A 9,125-nucleotide genomic window follows, 5' to 3' on the forward strand; every position below is an offset into this window, starting at 1 on the left:
AGTTTTCTAGGCCTCGCGAAATCTCCTCTTTTAAAATTACAATACCTAATGAGTATTTCTCAGCTATGGTTGACACTGATTTCTGGCCAGAGGGTCTAGTTGTACACGAGTTTGCGCCCAATAAGCGCTCCCGTCCGTTGCCTGTCCACCTTCCTAATTTATATTCTGCTTCAAAAAACTAATAACGTCTAGTCTTTGCATTTATTATTAAAATGTAAGAGGTCTTCTTACCAAGCTCTCGAACCTGTTCTGTGATAGCCAAACCTTTTCGGCTGACATATTAGCTTTCTCTGAAACTTGGCTTAACTCCTCTGTTTTGGATAATGAAATTCTTTCTAATAACTTTATTTCTTATAGGCCTGATCGTGTTGGTCGTCGTGGCGGTGGAGTACTCATTGCTGTTAACTCGAATCTGTGTTCAAGTGTTGTGCCGATTGATCTGCCCTTAGGTGTTGAGTTTATTTGCGTCGAAGTTACATGTTCCAACTTTAGCTTGTATATTTCTTGTTCATATATTCCTCCAGCTTTTGATATCATGACCTATATACACCATGCTGATGCTTTGCAAACTATATTTAATCGTCTTAAAGATCGCGATTTCCTTATAGTTTTAGGTGATTTCAACTTGCCTAATATTTCTTGGCTTGTTGATGATAATCTATTTTTCTTAATTCCTTCATCTCAACATGTTTTTCTTGATAGCCTACTTGAATGTCCGCTATATCAGTTGAATTCTTTCCTTAGCTCTACTAAAAGAATCCTTGATCTTGTTTTTGTGTCTGATCCCACTGTTAGTGCTGTATCCCGAACACAGCCCCTAGTGAAACCTAAAGATCCTTATCACCCTACCATTGAAGTTATTATTTCTTACAATTCTGTTACTAATTCATTCAATAACATCGCAAGTTCTCGTCGTAGATGTTTCCGTAAAACAAATTTCAATCTTCTTAATAGCCTTATTTTCTCTTTTGATTGGTCATTTCTATTTGAGTGCTGCGATATAGATTGTGCAGTGAAGATTTTCTACTCTGCTCTTAATTCTCTAATTGATAAATGCGTTCCTTATGTGAATGTCTCTACCCTCTCTGGAGGTTCAGGAGGAGTCTGGAGTCTGGTTCACACGTAGGCTCTCTAATCTCCGTAACATTAAATCGAGATATTTAAAAAAATTTTAAAAAACTGGTTCGCGACTTGACTATGCAAATTACTGTAGCCAAATCTCAATTTTGTCTTTTAAACACTCAATGCTACAATAAAGTTATCGTTCGCTGTAAGGTTGAATTTTATAAGAACCCCAAAAGATTTTACAACTTCGTTAATGCCAAAAGACGCTCTAATCTACTACCTTCCACCTTCAGATTTAATGACCAGACTGATAATAATGATTCAGATATTGCAGATCTGTTTGCTAAATTCTTTCAGTCGACTTATTCTACTACTGTTTCGGATCCCACACCCTATCCCGTTTCAATCCCACATTTAAATTGTATGTTTTTTCCTAGTATTACTGAAGACTGTATTATCTCTAGCTTGTCATCTATGACGTCTTCCTTCGTTCCCGGTCCTGATAATATACCTAGTTGCATCCTTAAAATGTGTTCGAATTCCCTATCTAAGCCTTTATCTCGGTTATTTTTTATATCGAGTGAGTCTTGTACCTTTCCCGATATTTGGAAAGAATCTTTTATTATTCCGCTTTTTAAAAAGGGTAGCAAATCGGATGTTTCTAACTACCGTGGCATTGCCAAACTTTCGGAAATACCGTGGCATTGCCAAACTTTCGGCAATACCAAAGCTGTTTGAGAAAATTATTAACTCTTCCCTTCAACACCTATCCAGATCCACTATTTCTCCTTGTCAGCATGGCTTTATGAAAGGTCGTTCGTCGCTTACTAACCTTTTAGAATTGACTACCCTTGTACACTATGGCTTCCGTAAAAAGTGTCAAACTGATGTTATTTATACTGACTTTAGTAAGGCTTTCGATACGGTTGATCATTCTATGCTTCTCGCGAAACTTAACATCATGGGTTTTTCCCCGAAACTATTGGCTTGGTTAAAGTCATATCTTATTGGCAGAACCCAAAAGGTGTCTTTTCGTTCCTCGATATCTAAAACTGTTCGAGTTCTTCTATTGTCAATAGAGCATGCAGCCTTCTTGGCTTCATTAAACGTTGGGCCAAAGAATTTGATGATCCCTATGTAACAAAGGTTTTATCCACTTCGTTAGTTCGCCCTACTCTAGAATATTGCTCGCCAGTGTGGAATCCGCAATATGATGTTCACCAGCGTAGTATTGAATCGGTACAGAAGCAATTCCTTAAGTTTGCGTTACGCGGTCTTAATTGGGACCCGAGTCTTCGCCTACCTTCTTATTCTAGCAGACTTCTTATTAATCTTCCTTCACTATACAACCGTAGGCTCGTTTTTGGCATTCTCTTTCTCCATAAACTAGTCAACGGCGAAGTCATTTCTACTAATTTACTAGATACGCTATATTTTTGTGTTCCCTCACGTCGGACCAGAAACTTTTTTCCTATACACCTTAGTAGATGTCTGACTAACTACTCTCTTCACGAACCTTTTCGTGTTCTTTGCCAATCTTTTAACAACCTTTCTCACCCAATTTCTCCTCATCTTTCTGTCACTTCTCTTCGCTCTATACTTTTTAATCATCTACAGCGAAACCAATAATAATATTCTGGACTTGGATTGGCTGCAACTCATCCCTGACCACATTGGCTGTGACTCGGGGCATAGCTGGCACCTTATGCAAATAAAACACCTCCACCGGGTCGGTTAGTTGTGTATATAGCTAAGCTATCTTTTTTAATTAATTACTATCTGTCTTTATCTTAAGCTTTTTCGTCGACTGCTGTGTTAGTTGACGTAAATAAATAAATAAATAAATAAATAAATAAATAAATAAAAACCGGCTCTATTACCAGTAAATTCTTTAGTGTTTGCAGCGATTGCTGTTTTGCTTCTCCAATATTAAAAACAGCCTCCTTCTTGAGTAAGTTCATCAGTGGACGTGCGACTTGCGCGTACCCAGGGATTAATTTTTGAAAAAACCCTGTAAGTCCCAGAAAAGCTTGCACTGATTTTATGTCTTTCGGCGTAGCAAATCGACTGACGGCTGCTGTTTTCTCCTTGCCAGGCCAAATTCGTCCGTTTTCAATAATATGGCCAAGAAAACTTATGCGTGGCTGCATGAAACTGCACTTCTTCCATTTCATCTTTAAGCCAAATTGGGCTGCCGTCTCGAGTAATATGTTTGTCCTTCGCATACAAACGTCGGGCTTCTCGGCATACACAATTATGTCATCCATGTAGAGCTGCATTACACCAGAGTTAATTAGTTCTTGAAAACTATGATTAACGAACCTTATAAACGCCGCTGGAGAGTTTTTAAAACCAAAAGGCGCTTGATTGAACTCGAACAACCCCTCTTTTGTGACGAATGCTCTATACGGCTTGCTTTGCTCCTCAATAGGGACATGGAAAAATCCATTTTCCAGATCCATTATGGTAAACCATTTCGCCGGCACAGGGAAATAATCAACCAATACCATATTGTTCAGCTTTCTGTAGTCCACGCAAACACGAAGTGTTCCATCTTTTTTTTTCACGACGACTACTCTGCTGGCGACATTTGAAGATGACTTTCGAACGATCCCTTGTTCATCCATTGCTCGACTTGATTCTTTACCTCACTGGCTTCATCTGCTGCTAGGCGACTCGGTGAGTGATGAAACGGCTTGATCACTCCATCAGGAATAATCTTCAATTGAATCGGGCACTGCTTTACAACCTCTGATGACCCATGATAACTGCTTTCAATCATCTGTTCAACCTCTTTGCGATATTCTGGCGGAGCTATAAAAGAAGATTCTTCTGTGACATTATATATAAGTGCAAAGTGCAAAGTTACGCTCAAGGAACGTATATCCTTGTTTACGGATTCCCCAGCAGTCCATCGTAATCAATCTGGCTATTCGGAAGTACTACGAACTTTTGGTTTGTGTTCAACTTATCCACGACCACATCTGCAGTGAAGTGACCAATAGGCTTTGCTGTGCCATTGCCTAGACTGTGCAAAATTGCCTAGACAAATTAAAATTTCCAATACTGCCTTGATGAAGTTGTCTTCTAGCTGGGCCTTTCTTATGCGAGTAGTTAATTCCGTTGTTACGACCATGCTTCTGAGCTGAAAACGGCTGAGGAAGTCCACGCGTTTTATCTTATCACCTGGCCGGTGAACTGCTTTCAATGTGAAGTCTTTCATGAATAAAATCCATTGTATATACTTCTCTTGGTATATCGCTCTTAGTAGTTGTCTGTTTAAACGCCGCACAGTCAGTGACAAGATCAAATTTCAAACCTAAGAGATAGTGTCGAAACATCTTGAGAGCGAGATAGGCTGCTTTGACCTCCAGATAATAGCTATGACGTTTGGACTCTGCTTCTGTGCTTTTTCTGCTCCAATAATAAACTGGATGAAGATGGCCATCAAAATGTAAGGCCGCCTCTCAAAGCTCGGCTTATAACTGTTCTTGCACTCTCTCTTGTGCTGTGCACTTTAGCTGTTCTCTTTGTTTTATTTGTAATTATTGATTTCTTATCGATAATTATCTTTGTGCTGTGTATTTAAATTTTTCTATTTATTCTTATATATATAAATTTATTTATTATTTTTTTGCCTTGTGTTTCTTTTGGCTTTATAATGGCTTGTTGTCTACCTTCTTGCAAGCATTCTGATCGTTTTGATGATCAGTATAGAGCAATATGTTGTTGGCTTTGCGATAATCTTATTCACTTAAAATGTGCTGGCCTCAATGGCCGCGACTACGACAAATTTTCTGGTTTGTCTGTGTCTAAGCCTGAGCTTTGCTTAATGCGCTGGACTTGCCCATCTTGTGCCAGCCAGCAGCTTGATTTTAGCCGTATGTATAGGGATCTTCGTTTAAAGTTTCTTTCTTTAAACAAATTGGCCAAACAGCTGTCTAACGAGTGTGACTCTAGCGTACATTTATTGTCGCAATTCAAGTCTGCTGATGATAGAATTTGGTGGTTCTTGAAATAACTATACAGACAACCTGCTCACCTTTTGTGCTGCCTATGATTTAAAATCTTACAAATAAATCAGTAAGATTGACCTGAAGCCCCGCTCAAACAAATTTTTTGATTAACTTCAATAAGGTCGAAATCTAGACAAATATTAAATCGAGATATTTTAAAAGATTTAAAAAAACTTGTTCGCGACTTGACTATGCAAATTACTGTATAGCCAAATCTCAATTTTGTCTTTTAAACACTCAATGCTACAATAATTATATGGTTCGCTGTAAGGTTGAATTTTATAAGAACCCCAAAAGATTTTACAACTTTGTTAATTCCAAAAGACGCTCTAATGTACTACCCTCCACCTAATGACCAGACTGCTAATAATGATTCAGATATTGCAGATTTGTTTGCTAAATTCTTTCAGTCGACTTATTCTACTACTGTTTCGGAACCCACACCCTATCCCTTTTCAATCCCACATTTAAATTGTATGTTTTTTCCTAGTATTACCGAAGTATGTATTATCTCTAGCTTGTCATCTATGACGTCTTCCTTCGTTCCCGGTCCTGATAATAAACCTAGTTGCATCCTTAAAATGTGTTCGAATTCCCTATCTAAGCCTTTATCTCGGGTATTCTTTATATCGAGCGAGACTTGTACCTTTCCCGATATTTGGAAGGAGTCTTTTATTATTCCGTTTTTTAAAAAGGGTAGCAAATCGGATGTTTCTAACTACCGTGGCATTGCCAAACTTTCGGCAATACCAAAGCTGTTTCAGAAAATTATTACGTCTTCCCTTCAACACCTATCCAGATCCACTATTTCTCCTTGTCAGCATGGATTCATGAAAGGTCGTTCGTCGCTTGCTAACCTTTTAGAATTGACTACCCTTGTACACCATGGCTTCCGTAAAAAGTGTCAAACTTATGTTATTCATACCGACTTTAGTAAGGCTTTCGATACGTTAGATCATTCTATGCTTCTTACGAAACTTAACATAATGGGTTTTTCCCCAAAACTATTGGCTTGGTTAAAGTCATATCTTATTGGCAGAACCCAAAAGGTGTCTTTTCGTTCCTCGATATCTAAAACTGTTCGAGTTCTTCTATTGTCAATAGAGCATGCAGCCTTCTTGGCTTCATTAAACGTTGGGCCAAAGAATTTGATGATCCCTATGTAACAAAGGTTTTATCCACTTCGTTAGTTCGCCCTACTCTAGAATATTGCTCGCCAGTGTGGAATCCGCAATATGATGTTCACCAGCGTAGTATTGAATCGGTACAGAAGCAATTCCTTAAGTTTGCGTTACGCGGTCTTAATTGGGACCCGAGTCTTCGCCTACCTTCTTATTCTAGCAGACTTCTTATTAATCTTCCTTCACTATACAACCGTAGGCTCGTTTTTGGCATTCTCTTTCTCCATAAACTAGTCAACGGCGAAGTCATTTCTACTAATTTACTAGATACGCTATATTTTTGTGTTCCCTCACGTCGGAACAGAAACTTTTTTCCTATTCACCTTAGTAGATGTCTGACTAACTACTCTCTTCACGAACCTTTTCGTGTTCTTTGCCAATCTTTTAACAACCTTTCTCACCCAATTTCTCCTCATCTTTCTGTCACTTCTCTTCGCTCTATACTTTTTAATCATCTACAGCGAAACCAATAATAATATTCTGGACTTGGATTGGCTGCAACTCATCCCTGACCACATTGGCTGTGACTCGGGGCATAGCTGGCACCTTATGCAAATAAAACACCTCCACCGGGTCGGTTAGTTGTGTATATAGCTAAGCTATCTTTTTTAATTAATTACTATCTGTCTTTATCTTAAGCTTTTTCGTCGACTGCTGTGTTAGTTGACGTAAATAAATAAATAAATAAATAAATAAATAAAAACCGGCTCTATTACCAGTAAATTCTTTAGTGTTTGCAGCGATTGCTGTTTTGCTTCTCCAATATTAAAAACAGCCTCCTTCTTGAGTAAGTTCATCAGTGGACGTGCGACTTGCGCGTACCCAGGGATTAATTTTTGAAAAAACCCTGTAAGTCCCAGAAAAGCTTGCACTGATTTTATGTCTTTCGGCGTAGCAAATCGACTGACGGCTGCTGTTTTCTCCTTGCCAGGCCAAATTCGTCCGTTTTCAATAATATGGCCAAGAAAACTTATGCGTGGCTGCATGAAACTGCACTTCTTCCATTTCATCTTTAAGCCAAATTGGGCTGCCGTCTCGAGTACCATGTTTGTCCTTCGCATACAAACGTCGGGCTTCTCGGCATACACAATTATGTCATCCATGTAGAGCTGCATTACACCAGAGTTAATTAGTTCTTGAAAACTATGATTAACGAACCTTATAAACGCCGCTGGAGAGTTTTTAAAACCAAAAGGCGCTTGATTGAACTCGAACAACCCCTCTTTTGTGACGAATGCTCTATACGGCTTGCTTTGCTCCTCAATAGGGACATGGAAAAATCCATTTTCCAGATCCATTATGGTAAACTATTTCGCCGGTTGTAGCTTTTACAACACCTCCTCTATAATCGGCACAGGGAAATAATCAACCAATACCATATTGTTCAGCTTTCCGTAGTCCACGCAAACACGAAGTGTTCCATCTTTTTTTTCACGACGACTACTCTGCTGGCGACATTTGAAGATGACTTTCGAACGATCCCTTGTTCATCCATTGCTCGACTTGATTCTTTACCTCACTGGCTTCATCTGCTGCTAGGCGACTCGGTGTGTGATGAAACGGCTTGATCACTCCATCAGGAATAATCTTCAATTGAATCGGGCACTGCTTTACAACCTCTGATGACCCATGATAACTGCTTTCAATCATCTGTTCAACCTCTTTGCGATATTCTGGCGGAGCTATAAAAGAAGATTCTTCTGTGACATTATATATAAGTGCAAAGTGCAAAGTTACGCTCAAGGAACGTATATCCTTGTTTACGGATTCCCCAGCAGTCCATCGTAATCAATCTGGCTATTCGGAAGTACTACGAACTTTTGGTTTGTGTTCAACTTATCCACGACCACATCTGCAGTGAAGTGTCCAATAGGCTTTGCTGTGCCATTGCCTAGACTGTGCAAAATTGCCTAGACAAATTAAAATTTCCAATACTGCCTTGATGAAGTTGTCTTCTAGCTGGGCCTTTCTTATGCGAGTAGTCAATTCCGTTGTTACGACCATGCTTCTGAGCTGAAAACGGCTGAGGAAGTCCACGTGTTTTATCTTATCACCTGGCCGGTGAACTGCTTTCAATGTGAAGTCTTTCATGAATAAAATCCATTGTATATACTTCTCTTGGTATATCGCTCTTAGTAGTTGTCTGTTTAAACGCCGCACAGTCAGTGACAAGATCAAATTTCAAACCTAAGAGATAGTGTCGAAACATCTTGAGAGCGAGATAGGCTGCTTTGACCTCCAGATAATAGCTATGACGTTTGGACTCTGCTTCTGTGCTTTTTCTGCTCCAATAATAAACTGGATGAAGATGGCCATCAAAATGTAAGGCCGCCTCTCAAAGCTCGGCTTATAACTGTTCTTGCACTCTCTCTTGTGCTGTGCACTTTAGCTGTTATCTTTGTTTTATTTGTAATTATTGATTTCTTATCGATAATTATCTTTGTGCTGTGTATTTAAATTTTTCTATTTATTCTTATATATATAAATTTATTTATTATTTTTTTGCCTTGTGTTTCTTTTGGCTTTATAATGGCTTGTTGTCTACCTTCTTGCAAGCATTCTGATCGTTTTGATGATCAGTATAGAGCAATATGTTGTTGGCTTTGCGATAATCTTATTCACTTAAAATGTGCTGGCCTCAATGGCCGCGACTACGACAAATTTTCTGGTTTGTCTGTGTCTAAGCCTGAGCTTTGCTTAATGCGCTGGACTTGCCCATCTTGTGCCAGCCAGCAGCTTGATTTTAGCCGTATGTATAGGGATCTTCGTTTAAAGTTTCTTTCTTTAAACAAATTGGCCAAACAGCTGTCTAACGAGTGTGACTCTAGCGTACATTTATTGTCGCAATTCAAGTCTGCTGATG

The sequence above is a fragment of the Drosophila willistoni genome, unplaced genomic scaffold, assembly GCF_018902025.1.
Source record: "Drosophila willistoni isolate 14030-0811.24 unplaced genomic scaffold, UCI_dwil_1.1 Seg169, whole genome shotgun sequence".
Lineage (NCBI taxonomy): Eukaryota > Metazoa > Arthropoda > Insecta > Diptera > Drosophilidae > Drosophila > Drosophila willistoni.